Source organism: Gymnogyps californianus, chromosome 17 (assembly GCF_018139145.2).
Source record: "Gymnogyps californianus isolate 813 chromosome 17, ASM1813914v2, whole genome shotgun sequence".
Classification (NCBI taxonomy): domain Eukaryota; kingdom Metazoa; phylum Chordata; class Aves; order Accipitriformes; family Cathartidae; genus Gymnogyps; species Gymnogyps californianus.
The window spans coordinates 4600461-4618348 of record NC_059487.1 but is presented as its reverse complement, the minus strand read 5'-3'; the positions used below and the strand labels follow the sequence as shown (position 1 = coordinate 4618348).

The window sequence follows — 17888 nt, the reverse complement described above, 5'->3', positions numbered from 1 at the left end:
ATCCACTCCTTCCAAACATTGCTACAGACCTTCCACAGGGGTCTGACCTTACCTATAAATATCTTGGCAGACTGACAGCGAGGCACGCCATTTCCTCCGCGAGATAATTGGTTTGAGAACTGAAAACAAACAACTCAGCCAGAGCACACAGGCAGGTCCCAGGCCGTCACTTTATCCAGTAAACGGCAAACAGAAGGCCAAGGGCAGCTTCAGCAGCACCCGCAAACCTTATTTTGAGGGTTTCAGGACAGACCTGAACAAAAAAGCCCCTGTTCCATCCCATAAGAAGTTAAGATTGCAAAAAAATGCTTTAGTTCCACATAGGGACAAACCCAAATCCTTGCAGAGTTTTTCATAAAAGAGATACTACCTAGAAATTCAAACACTTGCCCGAGATGGAAAATATCAACTCATGACTTTAGCATGGCTCCTCCATGGCACGAGAGCCCCGCGTAGCTCTCCCTGACCCCTGCCCGCAGCCCCCACAAGCTGGGACTCACCACAGCCCTCGGAAACCCTGCCGACAAGAGCGGCCTAAATGCAGCCCACTCTCCAAAAAGCTTTTATTTTGGGGCAGACGCATTTTCCAAGCCCAGGCGCTTGGCTGGAAAGCTCTTCACCACCTCTCGTGAACTCGGCTCCGCACAGTACAGCTCCTGCCCCTTGCAGGCATTCCTGGGAAGGTATCTTTTTTGGCGATCTCTGCTCCTGTAACACAGGCTGCAGATCTGAAACCCCGTTTACAATACCTCGAAGGAGGGGAGATAAGGGCAGGAAATGCCTCTCGGCATACCGCACGCGGCACTCCCACCCTGCTCCTTTTCCAGGCCACTTCTGCCATTGTTCGCTGAAAGATGAACAAATATTTTCCAAAACACACCTGAAGTAGAAACGAGAACCTAATTCTGCAGGTTTATCAAAGCAAAGAAACCTTATTTCAGCATTTCCCTGTTTACCCCCAAAAAGCTGGAAGCTTTCTTGGTGGTATTAGGACTGCACCTTGGAAAGAGCAACAGGACATCGATTTATAAGGAGAGGAGAAGCGTGGCTTGCTCTGCTTGCCCGTGTTTCAGCTTTCCTGCACGCACCTCGTCCTCCAGCTGCTCCTCTGCTCCCACAACAGAACACAAGGGAGATTCAAGTGGCCTACGGAGGGGAATGAAATGGAGAGGGGAGATCCATGAACACCAAGAGACATCTTCTGGAAGTACCAGACACCAGCGTCTCCTCAAACCAACCAGCAAATGAACCTCTAAAGGAGCAGAGAGGTCACCCCGAGAGGTCTTCCTGAAGGGGACACAGCTCAACTTCTCCCAGGCTTAGGTACAAGTCGCCTAGCACCCTCCACAGACCCCAGGGCCTCAGAAAGACTTTGGCTCCATCACTCCGGCTGCCTGTTTTCCAATGACCTAGTTTCTTCCTTGTACCAAAAAAATGGCACATTAACTTCTCATTGCACAAATTGGTCCGTCTAACTATAGCACAGTTTCAGGCCCCAGCATTTGTTTACCTGCAAAGCGACACAGAAGCTGGCTGTGTGGGTGTCTGTGGTTTGCAAGGCATCGCATTTTGGTTTCTGTTTTATTTAAAGAAGGAGGGGGAAAAAAAAAAAAGTGCCATTCCTCGTGTTCGACTGAGCTGAGTTTCCATGAGCTCAGCAGATCTGCCTGCCGCTGTGCCGAGCACATCCTGCCAGACTCGCACAGCCCCCAGCCCTGCAGGGACAACGGCAGACTATTTCAGGGGCCAAAAGGAAGGCGAGACGCTCGCTATTGTATTGCGCTTGGGCCATCGCCGTCCTCTCAGCGCTGCGGCGGAGAAAGACCCGCTCCAACCGTGTCAAACATCAGTCCCTACAAAGGGCATGCAAGTGTTGGCAAACGCAATCATTTTTTTAAAAAAGTTTGCATTTCCTGTACATTTTGTCTCACCTTAGTACAAGATTTGTCTCACTAAGTTCAAAAGGACTTTCACGGCACTGGTTACTCATCTTGCAACACAGGAATAGATGGCGATTCTGTGAAGTGAGAGTTTACTGAGTCAGTGGTTGCAAAAAGCTGCCTACCCTGTACCACCAACCCTGCCTGGAGGGGCCCTTCGTCTCCTGTACACACACTTCTTCCCATTTCACATTTAGAGGTTGGCACTTGCATCTTACAAAGGAGAAAACGGAGTGCATTTATTTTCCTGTTCCAGCACACAGTCAGAGCTGCCCCCCTCGACCTTCCTACAAAGCATTCAACTTGCAGACACTTTGCCATAATATTGCTGAGGTTGGAGCTGGATCCATTAAAACAGCCATGTTGTTGAGTGATGCTGAAGAGCCTCCTTGTCTCCCCACCAGACGATGAAGCTGGAGCTTAGACCTGCAAATCCTCCGTCACATCTCCCCAAGGCACTACTTAAAGCACAGCATGACACCAAAGCAGAACACAAACGCTTACAAGAGTCCTTCACTTAAGTGTCATCAAACGACTTCGGTTTTATTCCACTTAAAAAAAATAAACACAAACCATGGAAGAGCAACCCTTGAATGGGACACATTGAAATGAAATAGTTTGGCAATTAGAGAATTCTTCTAAGTTGTGCATCTTTCAAGCAAAGGTAAAATTAAAAACCCAGGTATGTGAGCAGCCACTTCTGAAGTCAAGGAGATCGTTCTCATTCACTGGATTGCTTGTGGGGAGGCACCTGCAGGACGGGGCCCAGGCGATTAGGTGAAGCGTCTGCATTTGCAGCATAAAGTCAAGTCAGTGGCATGAAGAGCGACAGAAATAGCCCTCTCCTCCCCACCCCAAGCTAATCTCTCAGCTGGAATTGGAAACCAAGCACGAAAGCCTATAGCAGGGATCTGAGTGCATAAGCAGCCTGCAGAGGAGGTGGCTGCCTGATTTATTTATTTCATTAAGAGTCGACTCCTGCACCATGGCAAGGTGAGGAACTGCCAAATTTACCCCTTCTGCTTCCTACGAGGGCCAAGGCCAATCTGTGCTATTCCTGCCCCACGAAATGCTAGATGACCAGCCCATCGCAGCCCTTCTGCTGAACCCATCTTCCGGCAACGAGCACCAACGAAGAATTCACAGGCTTCTCTTTCAAGCATCACCTTCAGGTTTGTCACTGCTCGGTGACACAAAGCAGCCGAAGACGCATGGTCTGTATTACTCTTTCTGCTGTTGGCCAGGATCTCCCCAAGGTCTGGAGGAAGCAGCAGAGTAGCTCTTCATCACTTGCTCCCTGATGAGGGGAAGAGCTCACTGGCAGCCCAGCAGCCGTAACACCGTCCAGGCACAGCCAGAAAGCCACTGAGAGAAGGAGGTGACAGATTGAGGGACAGGCAGGAGCAGCAGGGAAAGAAAGGCACAGGAGTTCAACCATCCCCAAGGAGAACAAGGCGGGGGACACAGCGGGCTGACCATACACAAAGAGCCGAGGTCCATTCCCTCCCTCCCCGCAGCCCAGACCGGGGGTGAGAAGGGCAGCAGCATTCCCCTCCCACCCTCCCCAGAGGAACACGCTCCAAGTCATTTCCTAAACCGTGTCACTGCCGAGCACATAACCGCGCCGGCTCTGCCAAGGCGCTCCCCACCCCACCACCGTCATGCAAGCTGCTCCCTGCACCAATCTGCAATACCTTCGGGAAGACAGGAAACCAAACCCCTCTTCTGGCCTGCTGATGGGAACAGCGAGCCCTGTTCTGGATCAAGAGCTCTCAGGGTTCGTAGGGGTTGGTTGTTTTTTTTTTTAATTAGTATAGGGTGCATCAAGACAAGAGGGTCTTTCATGCTAAGACCACCATAGCCTAGAACCAGGGTTTCTTTCCTTATTATAACTGCTTCTCTCACCTCCTGCCTTTTGGAAAAACATTTCATTCAAGCATCGTCAACAAGGACACTGCATCAAGCCCTACTACCCAAACCGTTACAGCCTTACACACCTGTAACAGGGGACTCAGCCACCGGGTCTTCCAAATGAAGACAGACAGAGGATCAGATACCAACAGCGACCATACAGCAAACTGGGAAGGGGAGTTCAAATCACAAGAGACACGCCTGCCCCTCCGAGGAATCACAGCCCCCAAGCACTTGTTTTCGCCTGCAATGCTACAGGACAGTCACGCTTCCTACAAAGCCCAGGGGAAGAGGAGAGAACGCCTGCGGTGAAAGGCTGCAGTGGTAAGCAATTCCAAACGCAGTGTTTCCAGCCTCCTGAAGGGTTTCCTTTCTTTTCTGAAACTGAAATTTTTATTTCTCTAATATCACACCCTGCCAGACAGGTTGTACCATCTCCCTTGTCTGGATCTCCGTGCAATGACTGTGACGCAGGTGGGCACTGGCCACCACCTCCTCCGGGATGTCAGGGCTGAGAGCAAAGCTGAAGTCAGAAACCTGCTGCTGGTAACACACGCACCCTGAATGCAGCCCAAGGCAGCACATTAAGCAACAGCTTGACATACACCTAAGCCGGTACTTTCAAAATATTATGCAACAAACCCTTGTCCAGAGGTCAAGAGCATCCACTGATGAACAGATGAATACAGAACAAGGTCAGTTGCCTGACTTCAGGCAGCAAACTCACTGCAAGAGCTACACCACCACCTGAGGATTATTATTTCTAGTCCTGGGCTCCGGCCATGAGGTACTGGTGAAATCCTACTCGTCCCTCAGTGCTACTCTAACAGCTCTGGCTATTGCTTCTGGTAGCAAATATTTCTTGCACGCACCACGTGATTCTCCCTGCACCGTGCTGCGAGCCCCACAGCACTCGCACGTTAACCACACGGAGGAGTGAAAATTATGAAAATTGTTGCTGCATGATTTAATTTCACTGGTATCTTAGAAGCAAACAGCTCCTTTCCTCACTCAGGGCTTCTGCAGCATTTTAAGCAGCAGGTGCTCAGTGCTATCAAATGAATGGTTCCTCCTGAAGGAACAAAGAGGAAAGTGGCAGGAAACATCACTTTAAAAAAAAAAAAAAAAAAAAAAAAAGAAGAAAACCAAAAAAGAGATCTCAGCCAAGACCCCTTAGGGAACGCAACTCCTACAGTCTGCCCTGGAGTGCTGGTGAGGAAGAGCAGGTACAGAAGTCTTCTGGGTGAGAGATCTCATCAGAAATTGGGAGTTTCGGGAGAGATTCTTGGCTTTCCCACAGGTTTCTTGTATGCAAACTAAGTAACTTAATCTGTGCCCCAATTACCTTCTTAAAGTGAAGATACTGTTTTACTTGTCTGCAGCAAAGGAAGTTTCATTGCTGCTTGATGCAAACATAAGTTTGGTGGTGAAGGTGCATCACCGTAAGTTCTTTTTCTAGCTTAATGGAAAGCTCAAAATTTAAAGCTAAATTCTTCCCCGAAGAATTAAAAACATTTTGGTTTGGCTGCTTTATCTCTAGTTCCAGATAATCTCTCCCTCTTCAATGAGCTCCTTCCTAGCAGTGGGAATGAAATACGAGCAAGAAGAAAAAAGCGAAACAGCAAGTCAAAAAATCTCTTTGGAGCCCATGCTGGTAATAGAAAATTTTAAGTGCCTCATTCTTTTCTCCTCCCAACTGTTCCACGCCTAACAATATTGGCAGTTGTTTGAGGAAAGCCCCTCAGTATTTTCACTATATATTTCCTGTAAACACTCAACACAGCACAATATACATTCTTTTTCCTATCAATATTTCCATGTGGGCTTCCTTAAAAAGAAGACTTTCTGTGCCAAGCAGTCCTCCCCCACATCAGCATGCTTGGAAACACGCTGCTCTTTCCAGTGGCACCTCAGTGACAAGCAAAACGAAACCGGTGGTGGTCCCCAGACGTATATACGCCGGCCATTAAGTTCCTATCAATAGCTGGAGAGCTGGGTCTTTGCGTTCATTGAACACGGCCGCAGCCACGGAGGGCTTTGCTTTAGTAGGACACAAGGCCAAGCACAGCTTACAGACATGATTTAGGAGCAAGCCAGAGCATTAAAGCTAGACCAACTCAGCGCTTGCTTCCCTCCACGTGGTTCTTGTGCAAAGCTGCTCCTTAAGCTCAATTCCCCGTGCAAGGCAGCAGGACTTGGAGGCGTTTTAGAAAACCTTAATCCAGAAGCTCCATAGAGCAAATGCTCTTTTCCATGTCTGCTCCACACAGCTCTCTCAAGACTGCCACTTTTCTGCATTAAACTGTCCTTGCCTGGGTAGATTTTCAAACCCAGAACTTATGTGGATAGCTTCTACGTTCACTACAAGTTTGGGGTTTTTCCTCCCCTCTCCATTTTTATTCCCTAGCATCCTACTTACCAACCAGGCTCCCGAGGCGAGGCAGCCGAGCCCCGCTCTCGCTGGCTCTTCCTCCACATCCATGGGCAGCGCGGGCTCTTCCAGCCCCCAGTCTGAGGCGTAGCTCCAGACCGGGCACTGGGTGCACCTTCGAGGATGCCTTGGAGCTGCAGAAACTGCTCAGCCCCCTTTTGCTTTCCGAGGGTGAAACCTCAGGTTTGCCTCCTGCTTTCAGGTCGATCGGCGAATCAGTAAAAACAGACACCCTGGGCTCTTTGCCATCAGCTTGCCACGCAGAGAAGGGAGATGGACATTTCAGTTATTTTGAACTTGAAAATCTAACTGTGATTTTGAATCGAGTTAAAAATCAGAAACTAAGTTCAGGGCTCAATTTCAAGCTACACACCAAAACAAGCCGTCCCCTTTTAACCTAGTGCAATAGAGAAAACTACTGAACAGCCTGTAAATCTGCAGAGAGCACGCACTAATTGTATCAATTCATTTTTTTCCTCAGATGAAGTCTGTATACATCAAACCATGAGCAAAGGTCTCCCCTCAGCTCCCCACTGACTGCACCCGAGACAGCGCAGACACAAGCTCGAGGCAGCACACAGGACTCTAGAGAAGACGATGCTTGAAGACAAGGAAATTTTATTCCTTCAAGAATTCATTACATACCACTCCCCTCTCCCCTTTGCTCTCCCAAAGAAAAGTATCTGCTAACAAAATTTATCTCTAGCATCAGAGGAGCAGCAGGATCCCTGCCCTTAGGCAAAGAAAGAAAGATCAGAATGGGATTTCTGTGCAAACATGAACTGAATCCCAACTTCCCTCGCAGGAGAGCAGCCCCATCTTCTGAGGCAGGCAGTTAAATATTGAAGGAAAAGCATGCAGCAGCTCCGATTATGTGGAACAAAAATTAATTGAGGGCATAAGTCTCCGATTCGGCTCTCCATTTATTTTTTCCACAGCACATTATATGTGAAAGTGGGCTGCAATGCAGACACCTGCAGGGAAAGCAGCCCGACCCATCTGTGACAGTGATATTACCTTCTTTTATTTGTTTTTCTGGTTAAAGCTTCCGTTTTTTAATCAGCCCTGCAACAGACAGATGTGTGGAGTCTTCCAAAACGACATCCCCCTTCCTGACGTTTTAAACTACACATTTAGAGAGCTGTAATTTGAAAAACAACAACAAATTTTTCCCCAAGACAGGCTTTAAAATAAGACATGGGAAAAAAACAAAGCTAATTTCCAACAGAATCTCAAAAACACCATCGTGAGAGCCCACACCCTTCCCTTAAGATACAAATTAAAGCCCTATTCGCCCGCACCCCAGTCTTTTTAACAGAAATCCTTCCATTGTTTAAAGTCACTACACATTTTGACCCACGGAAAAAAAAAAAAAAATCCTGGGAACAGCCCTATTCTGGCACAGCAACAAGCTAGATAAGTGCCTGGATTTTCCACATACAAGCTCCTAGGCACCTCAAGCCGTGCCAACATGGGATGTTTCAGCGGCAGGGCTTTTGCAGGCTCTCAGCTATTGACAGAGACGTGCTTTTCCCAGGGGATACCCGCTCTCGTCGTCACCTCTGTGCGATGCACCTCCGGTGCATCGCACAGAGGTGACGGCGAGAGCGGGCATCCCACCTGCCCCCATACAGCTACGCAGCCTGCCGTGGCTGTGCCTTTCTGCAGCAGGCTGGGGGACACAGCATCCCCCCAGGGCTTTACCATCCGACGGGACTACGTTCCTCTATTTTTAATTTTTTCTGGTTTCTTTGCCACCAGAAGAGAGTCTTGCCTTGTTCTTCTCTTCCCAAGGCGAAGGCATGATTCTGCCAGCTTTATGGCACCGCGGTGATAATGTCAATGGCCAAGGAAGCCACCACCACACCGATCAGATGGGAGGAAGGGACAACGCATGTTGGGTTCACACTGCGAGATGATGCTGGTGTGCAAGAGAAGACTTGTTCCTGCACATCCATACTGGAGTTTGCTATACCAACGTTGATGCTAAGAGATAATAACTACTTCCAAGCTGGACACCTAGACCATAGCACACAGTGATCCAAGGTCAGGTCCAGCGGCATGCATCAGCTCGTGCAGAAGGTAGGAGAGGTCCCCAGACTACCAGACCACAGGAGCAAATACCATGTAGCCCGCTAGCACCAGGCATTTGCCCCCGGCCATGGGACAGACGTCACCCGCTGGGCACAACCACCACCCAACTCAGAGCACCCAGATGCCAGAGCCAAACGTGCCAAACAGCCCACCGTGGCACGAAGAGAGGTTTTGAGAGACTGGTAAGAAGCACTGCTGTCAGGATGATGTGGTGCTTTGCGGTGGGCTTGGATACGACTGGCAGGATTTGAAAGTGTTTGCTACACACCTGACAGGAGGAGTATTGATTTGTGGGAGATTTAAGAGGATGCTCTTCCCAACAATCTGATTTATGCTTTTTAAATAGCAGTTGTAGTTAATTATTGCTAACAAAATGCTTTCAACTCTAATGCTTATGGACACTATTGAGCATATCTATAACCACTCCAATAATCCTCAAAAGATCTTAACCAAATAACACAAAAAGGTCCCCTCTGACCCATCCTGCATCCATCAGGGAGCCCGTACATCTACTCAGGATGGTGTTGCCCACCTGCCTCTGCTGTGCAGGGACCAGCGGGGTGCCCGCAGGCTCTGCTGGGAGAGTAAAGAGATGAGACTTTGGGAAAAATGAATTATCCACGCTACAGTGTGGGATGTTTTGCTCCACACAGCTCAAACATCTGGATTTGTTGTCTAAGGCATAGCCCTTAGACCTTGGTGAACTCCACAATGACTTACTTATTCCACTGCTAAACCACGCACATGTCACCCTTCCACTCCAAAAAATTCATCCTCCTGTCCACCTAGCCTTTGCAGGTCAAGGTCAGCCACCAGCGTGCAAGAAGGGGGCCCTGAGGCTGCTGATCTGACACTAAGAGACCTCCAGCACAGCGGGTCAGGCTTCCCTGCAGCATGCCGACAAGCAGCATCGTATAATTGCTATAGGGTACCGGTATCAGCCCATTTCGCAACGGCAGCAAAGATCAGCGCCACCAGATACTGTTACCGCAGGGCAATCAAGACTGTTTTCCCTTGAAACCTGCAGGAATATTATAAGTGCATCTTCTAGAAAGTTGAACCATAATACTTCAAGAGGACAAAGGCTCCTTAAAATGCCGATCAGCAGAAACCCTGCACAGGAAGCAGGCTGCTGCCAGCGGGCCTTGGCTGAGGAAAAGCATCTCTGCCAACAGCCCCACCACTGCCTCTCGCTTCCACCTCTGCCCAAGCACAGCTCCAGAGTAACTTGCCTTATCTTAGATGCAAACCAGCAGATTGAAACAAAATGTTTTGCTAGCAGAACGCTAACAAAAATTTAGCACAGCTTTCTGCAGTGCCAACATCGCCAGTTTCAGTCTTAAATCAGACACTCAGAGCAGCTTGCCACTGCCTTGCTTGCGAGGCAGATTTTATGTTTCTAAAGTACCTTATTTTTAGGCGCAGTTATCAACCCGCACATCACCATACATGCCCTACTTTCTGTGTTTTCTGCATCTACTCTTGGCCAGTCAGAGATGGTACGTTGGCTTGACTTGCTGCTCTGACAATACAGTTGCTCTTGACATTCAGTTTCATCAAATATTTACCACTTCTTAGTTTGAAAATATGATTTTTGGATACTTTAGGTTAACTTGACTATGAACACGGTACCAGAATTGCTGGTACTGCTCTCCTCCTCATCAGTCTAGTTCTTACTTTGCTTCCGCCATTTCTGTGATTACGAGCACCAGGGCTCTGCTGCCACAGGCCAAGGAGAACCTCGTCCACCCATAAGCACAAGGTTTAGCCATCCTTCTCTGCTGTCTCGACATGCAGCCATGCCTGGATGCAGCCAGACCTGCCTAGGGGAGACACTTTTCCCAAAGCTACCAAGATTTAAGGGCTAGAACTCAGCTGGGAAGAATGGCTGCTCTTAAGGGAGGCTTTCTGGAGGGCTTCCCGGGCATGGGTACCCACCCTGCCGTTCAGTATGTACCTCAGCTGAATATTTGTTCTGAGAAACAGTTTTATTTGGATGGGAGAAAAATCAGTGTTCTGGTAGTGAAAGTCAAATTCAGGTAGCAGGGGCATCTTAAAGCCAGAAATCTGATCTGATCCTGCAGATGGTAGAGATGGCCCTTCTGCATCCTGCTGACAGATCTACAGCACAGTTCCCACCAGCTGCTTTGGTGGGTTAAGCAAGTCAGCAAGCAAAGCTCACCCGGTACAAAGCCCCTCTTAATTTCACATACCAGATGAACTCTTGCTCAAGACCTCAGTAAGAAAAAGCCAAGTCCTACACAAATCCCCAAATCTCCGCTTAGCACCATGAAGTAGAGAAAACGATGGTGGGTATTACTAGACACTTCACAGCCAGCACGGGGCTCACGCCTTCCTTGGTCTTTCTCCTCAGATGGGTATTTGACCTTTGAGCTGCTGAGCAAGTAATCAAAAAGAATTTGTGCCCATGAAATGCTGCCAGCCTCCAATATTGCCACATGGAGCCACTGCAGAGCAATGCCTCATACTTGGGGTTTTCCCATACGGATCATTAGAGATGCCATGACTATGCCATAACGTCACGTGGAGCAGTTGGGACAAAATTAAGGCAACTGGCACCGATGAGCGAAGCTGCGCATCTCGAGCCTTCCCTCCTAGGCTGTCCCCTCTCTTCTCTTCCAGAAATACCCAACCTCCAACTCCTGTCCCTTCCAGCTCAAGGGCAAAGCATCAAGACGCAGTGGGCCGAGCAGCCCCTCACCTACAGCACAGAGGCAAGAGCTAATGAGCAAACTCACGAGGGAGGTCTCTTGGCAACACAGGGTGAGAGAAAAGGAGGGGAAAATTGCTGCCAGCTTGTTTGTGTGCACTTAGGGTGGCATTTTCAACGCTGTAATTGTTGCATAATGAATTTAGCAATGGAGTTCAAGAGGTATGATTCATTCAGGCCAAAAAAACATGAGTCAGCCCCCAAAGAATCATGAGATGTTAAAATTATATACATTTAACTTGAGCTTGACAAATCTGAAGGAGCAGTGTAACAGCAGAGTGTCTCAGCACAACTCAAAACATCATGCAAATATCCCCACTCCTCCTCCCAGCCAACGCAAGACGAGAGCAGCACGAGAGCAGCGCCGAGGTCGGCCGCTGCAAATAATTTACGCCTGCCACGTATGCTCAGCTCAGGTTATCAGCCCCAGCTCAGAAGAAGGCACCTGATGCTGCCTCTTACCTAGTGCTCACACTGACGCACCGCGAAAGGTGATAAGGTCCCACCCAGCCTAAGAAAAGATCTTCGCACAATCTTGCCGTGGACCTCTGGGGAGATGAGCACTCAGGATGCTCATTTCACTGTGCGCGACCAGCACGACAGCCGGACAGCGGAGGAGACCAGAGGTGGTTGCGGGAAGCTGGCAGTCAGGGTGCTACAGCAAACCACAGAGGTGGGGTGGGAAAGGAGTGCAGATCTCTGCAAGGAATCGAGCAAGAAACAGGGCAGATTTATTACAGAAAAGGATGCCTAAGTTAAGGAGCGCGTGCAGATCGCTGGGAGGCGATGCAGAGAAGACCTCAGGAAAAACAAGATGTTTTCCTAGCTCTGTTGGGTGATCTTGCTTAAGTCATGCCCTGTATTCTGTGCTTACGGAGCTCACATATATGGAAAGGAAAGTTAGTTTGAAGTGAGATAGGGTGCGAATTCAAAGCAGAACAACTATTCTGGGTTAACTCCCCAGGTGGCTTCTTATTCTAGAGTGGCAGTCCCTTTTTCTAGTTTAATTCACTTTAAAAATAGATTAGGCCAATGGTTCTGATCTGCAAGGCCACGGTAGCTGGCCTGCTGCTTTTAGAGCACCCTTAATTAGAGCCTGGATATGGGGACACGGGGGGCTCCAGGATGCCGATGTGAGAGTCCAAATTTGGAAACGTTAACTTAAACCAGGAAAGAAACACCTGCCTGCAGGAGGGTCTGCACAGACACCGCCGGGGCAGGACCTGCCGCACAGCAGCTATGCCGCAGCAGGCACACGGGGAGACCCCTCGGCGGGGGACAGCCCATGCAACGCGCTCTGCCAGCCATAAACCAAACAGCGCTAGATGAAACCCGCAATCTGCACTTTGCACACAACCAAAAGCCTTCTTATAAAGCCATTTTTGTTTGAGGTTCATTTGAATTTACCATTTATCAAGCTTCCATTTAGCCTCATTAATCACAGCTTATCAAGCTCTTTCAAATGCAAACATAGAAAAGTACCCAGCAACTGCACTTCTCAGTTTATCCTTCTCCTGCTGGAATTATGGAAGGCTACGAAGCAGGAATGCCAACCCACCTGTCTCCTGCTTTTCAACCACTTCCCATGGGATGAAATCAGCTGACTATTCTGGAAAAAAAAAACTACACCGATCTCTTTCCCTGCCAGCTACCAACATTCAAGGATAGCAAACAATGCGTTGTGCAGGAGAAAGAGCATCCCTGTGGAAGTCAACGGGAGAGGCAGATAGGAGGCTCCCAGCAGCACCAGTACCTGCATCAGCACGTAGATGTTGTCTCTGGAAGGAGAGATGGCCAAGCCACCTTTGTCAAAGGCTTTGCATTTCCTACCCGGGGCCTCTAGAGCCAGAGATCTCGCAGCTCACCTAATCCACGTCAAATAATATACCATTTGTTTGCTTTGTATGGGTATTAAGGCTTAGCCTTTCTCAAGCTATTCTTTTTTTTTCCTTGGTGCCTACGTGGCTGTTAACCCCAGTATTGACACGCTTCTGTGAGACCTGCAAGGAAAAGGTCCATTAGGAAGAACCACATTACTGTGAAAGTAACGTTCACCCCAGCTAGCAGAGGTGCCGAGGGGTGTCACCGAGTTCAGACTCCGTCCAGTATCATCAGTTCTCACTGATGAACCCTTTCCCGCTTTGCCATGAGAGTCGGGGTGTAGCATTCATTCCTCTCACCTCCCAAAGTTTGACAGTTTTTTCCACTGCCCTTCATCTGTGCTCTTTGCTCAAGCCAAGTGCAGCACTACCCCCCGAAGCGGGAACTATTCTGATTTCAGAGGGGAAGGTGCAGGCAGCCAGTGATTCACATCCACAATTACCAGTCCCTTACGCTGCTGCCAGCAGCAAGGCAAGCTCTGCTCCACGCTGAGCCCGCCGCCGAGCAGGACCTGGCGTAGGAGTGAGCTTTGGCTTACTCAGAGCTGGAGTCTGACTGCTCCTGGGTACCGGGATTCTCCTGCACCTCCACCCCAGCTAGCAAAGCACCTGGGCTCTGCTGTCCTTTCAGGGGTGTCAGCTTCAAAAATAAATTTTTAAAATATAGTATCTATCTATACATATATATAAAGAAAAACCATGTTGGACAGCAAAAAGTGACAGTCTACAAATGAACATGGCCTAAACAAGACTTTGGCAAGCGGCACAGCTGGTGTCAACTGGCACCAGCGCAGGCAGAATGGTGCGGTCGAGATGAATGAGCAAGGGAGCACATGGAAAGGAGCTGAGGAGAGACAAGTAGATTAATAGAAGACAACAGATTTCTAGTAAGATTGCGATAAGCCTCTTTAAACTTCCCTAAAGGATGAGCCAGCTGGCAAGGCCATCCTAGGAGGTGGTGTAACTCAACTAACAGCCTTGCAAAAAGCCAACAGCTGACCCCTTTCACACATCCCGGCTCACTCCTGCAGCTCTTTAAGCAAGGAGGGCTGAACACACCATGCCTGGATGCTTCTATAACAGCACTAGCCTGCAATTACAGCCCTCCTTGCAGAGAAGCCGCCAGCCCTGAACTATTTTCAACAAGCAAACAAGCAGCGAGGTCGGGCTGACCGTTAGTGCCGGCAGAGCACCCGGTCCTGCTCCCCCCGGCCCCGACCAGCCATACAGCACGTTTCATGGCATACGCGGGGGCTAATCCTGACCTGCGTTCCCAGTGTCAGGCCACGAAGCTGCCAGGCACGTCTGGGGAGAGGCACATCGCCCTCAAAAGGGCTTTGCCAAAGCAGGGATGGGGACAGCAAGGTGATGAGCGGGGCCCCTGCGTCATGCTTTCGCCTCCTTCCTAAATTCAGCTCTGCTGGAATCCCCGGCAGAGCCAAGTCCTCCAAAAACATTACAGCAGTTTCACCCTCCGAGGAGGAAGAGGAGAGGGCTGTCCACAGGGGAAGGCAAGCTTGAAATGTTAAGATTTTTTATACTTTAAGGGACAATACCTTCCAAACCTGCTGGAGGTGGAGTGGACACCATGCAGAAGTATGGCTAACAGAAAGAGTTTACTACGTCCCCTTTCCAGTGCCTCAGCAAAACCCCATAAGTATTTGAAACTGGTGATATCACCTGAGGCAGCAGAGAGTTTCAGGATGAAGAACAGCAGCAGCCAGTTTGTTTGATATCAAGCAAGTTTTTCTTCTTAGGCCAATTAGCTGGTGATATAATTTGCCCACTAAGGTCACTGAATTGTCATTTAGCATTTTCAAAGGAGACAAGATGAACTGCAGGCCAACTTTCCCCCTCCAGCTCAATGAGTGATTCAAAATGCAGTTAATGATAGTGGTTCATAAGAGTCTGGCAGAGGATTTGAGAGGGCAATTTATTGCCCAAAAAGAGATTGACCTCTTTCACACCAAAGCAATGAAGCCTGTGAAGATGTAGGACCTGATTTTGCTATCTTAATTCACAACCATTAAATACACGAGAGCTGCCAAACTTGAGTCAGACATTGGTAAAAGCAAAAAGGAGAAGCAGACCCAAAAACAGGTTAAGGAAGGTGACAGTTAAAACCCACTTTGTCACCAGCGGGCAAGAGACCTTTTTAAGGATGGCGATAAGGAAGGAGTAACATCCCCAGAAGAATTTCAGCACAAACCCTGCATTTTCCTGAGTTTATATAAGAGAAAAATGAGACATCCCCTCATCCACAAAAGCTTCATTATTTGTCAGCCTCAGGCTCCGCAACCAGTAAACACTGGTTGATGTTTTTCTTCTTACTGGATGAAATGTGCCTAGAGGCAACAGGCATTTTATAAATTATTAAACCAAGGGAAAATAAGGTTCCAACAAAGTGGCTGCAGAAGTGATGCAGAAGCACCAAGGAGCCGGTACAATTGGTACCACCACACTCACACAGAGTCATTTTTCCTGCAACGACAGACTCAACAACAAGACATTGTTAGAAATGGGCAGCCTGGACACGTGGTCTCGATGGCAAAAAGAAGACACGGTATCTCAGCGTTTCATCATATCCACCACAGATATCTGAAGTTCAACACTTTAAACCTTATTTTTCTTATGAAATAGTCACTTATGTTTTCCAGTCAGAAGGAAAATAAGCTGCTTCCCCCCCCCCCCCCCCCCAATCTCATGAGAGATCTCGGGACATGAACAAAAAGCATAAAAATAATGGAATAAGAGTATTTTCAATATCATCCCCAGGTTTTGGTCCAACCCATTGTGTAGAGATTAAACAAGGAAGGGAAAAACATAAGTGAAAAAGTATTCTTCACCGTCAGGATTTAATACATTCGTTCTTTCACAACACACACGATCCCCCTCCAGACTAAATTCAGTTCCAGCCAGAAAAACCCCTTCTGCTTTCTGCCATAACAGCGCTTAGCCCTTCCATCTGTGAAAAAGCACTTAACAGTAATGGCAGGGCTCAGGGCACCCGGGTCAAGGAGGGCTGGGTCAAGGTGACAGCCAGGGCAGCCCAGGCAGCCGCTGCTCCCGAGGTTCCCTGAGCATTTCTTCGGGAACACAGGAGGGCTCAGAGATGGGTTTGGGGTTTTTTTTTTCCAGGTTTGTGAACCCGCTCCTCTCCTTGACTATTTGTGAAAAGCCACTTTTTCTGCTACTCCATTGTAGCTTGAAGCAGCCTCCTCCTCCTCGAGCAGTTATCACAGTGCACAAAAGATCTTTTCACCGTAAGTAAGCAAAGACATAAACGTGAACTTGTTGGCTTGTCAACAGAGTCAACTGAAAGCATCTCTACCACCACCGACACCTCAGACTCTGGAGCTGGAGAAGGGGCTGAAGTTCACGCTGAAGTTCACCTGGTCTGCCAGTATCTGAAGGAGACTTTCTCCGAGAAAGACCTTCACCATCTCACACAGAAACCAGCACTTGCAATCCTGATGCCATTTCAGAAATTACGGTTGCTTATATTTATGCTACCTCCAGTATATTTCTTCCACACCCGAATCATGCTGACAGGGAGAGGATTTCTAAATGCAGTAAGCAAAACCCATCCACAAACAAACGCAAGACATTCACATCCTCAGTGTCTTGGGTTTTGCATGATGACCCACAGTACAAATGTGTACTTAAACACCAACACCAATCGTTCAATGGGGGAAAAACTGCCTTAAAGGGGTAACTGCATCCTCATCATTAGATGCGTCCAAGGCAAGGTTAGCCAAATTTACTGAGGGATTAGCCGGGTGCCTGATGCTACCCGGGGAAGGCAGCGGACTACATTATTTAAGTGACTCTCGCCAGCCCGGTCTAGGATTGCACAGGGCTGGAGTTACCGAAACTCCGCGGCGCGATTGCAGCCGCTGCCCTGGCCGCCGCGGGGACCCCGCTCCGCGCCCGCGGAGCGCTCCGCGGCCCTGGCTGCGCCCGGGGCAGGGGACACACACACACACACGGACACACGGACACACATACGGACACACGTACGGACACCCCCCACACACACCCCCCGCTCCCCGGGGGAAGGAGAGCGGGGAGCTCCGGCGCCGCGCCCGCAGCATCCCGCTCGGCCGCTGCCCCCGCCGGGCCGGGCCAGCCCCGCTCCCGCTCCCGCCCCGCCGCCCACCCGGCCCCGCACTCACCCGCGGCAGCTCCGCGCGGCGCAGCGGGCCCGGCCGGCGCACTCCCGCCGCCCCGGCAGGCAGGCAGGCAGGCAGGCAGGCAGCGGCGCCGCGCAGCCCCGGCCCCCGCCCGCCTCCGGCTCCGGCTCCGGCCGCAGCTCCGCCCCGAGGCGGGGCCGCGGAAGGGGCGCGGCCGCGGAGGGGGCGCGGAGCCGGCGCGCCGCAGCCCGCCCCTCGGCCCGGCCCGGCAGGTGGAAGGCGCGGAGCGGGGGGAGCATCCCCGGGGATGTGGCAGGAGCGGCTGGTGCGGAGCGTCCTGCCGGCCGCGGTGCGGGGAGGGCCGTTGAAAAACGAGGGCTTGGCCGCATCTGGGCGGGTGGGGCCGTTTGTGTGGCTGGGGGGGTGTGTGTGTGTGTAATTAAAATAAATAAATAGATATTAAAAGAAAAAGGTCTTCGAGTTTTGGTGGAAGGTTGCAGCCGCGCCTCGGCCTTCCTGAGGCTGCAGATAGGATTTGCCCTGGCTTCTGGCTGGGCGCAAGACGTGGGATGCTGCTGCCTGCGCTGAAGTTGAAAGGTCTGGGGAGGATATCCGGGTCAGAAACCGTTTTGCCCTTTTTTCGGCATAAATAGCCGAGCGCGGCAGCAGGTTCCTGTTTGCCACAGAGGGAGTCGATGCTAGAGACGGGGTCCCAGAGCGTTTTTTAGGAGAAACTAAAAGCCGCCCCCAACGCAACGTAACATTCAC

At 49.8% G+C, this 17888-nt stretch overlaps 1 protein-coding gene across 2 annotated transcripts in view; it reads right to left on the bottom strand.

Annotated features, from left to right (window-relative positions):
- The window catches only part of PPP1R16B (protein phosphatase 1 regulatory subunit 16B), a 61414-nt gene extending 44193 nt beyond the window's left edge, over positions 1 to 17221 (bottom strand). Inside the window, exon 1 of one of the 2 annotated variants that reach the window (XM_050907500.1) lies at positions 17163 to 17221. The gene's annotated coding sequence lies outside the window, so the exon portion shown is untranslated. Of the gene's footprint in view, positions 1 to 52; positions 84 to 17162 lie in introns of those variants that run through there. The other variant, XM_050907501.1, reaches the window with a different exon arrangement.
- Between the last annotated feature and the right edge of the window lie 667 nt (positions 17222 to 17888).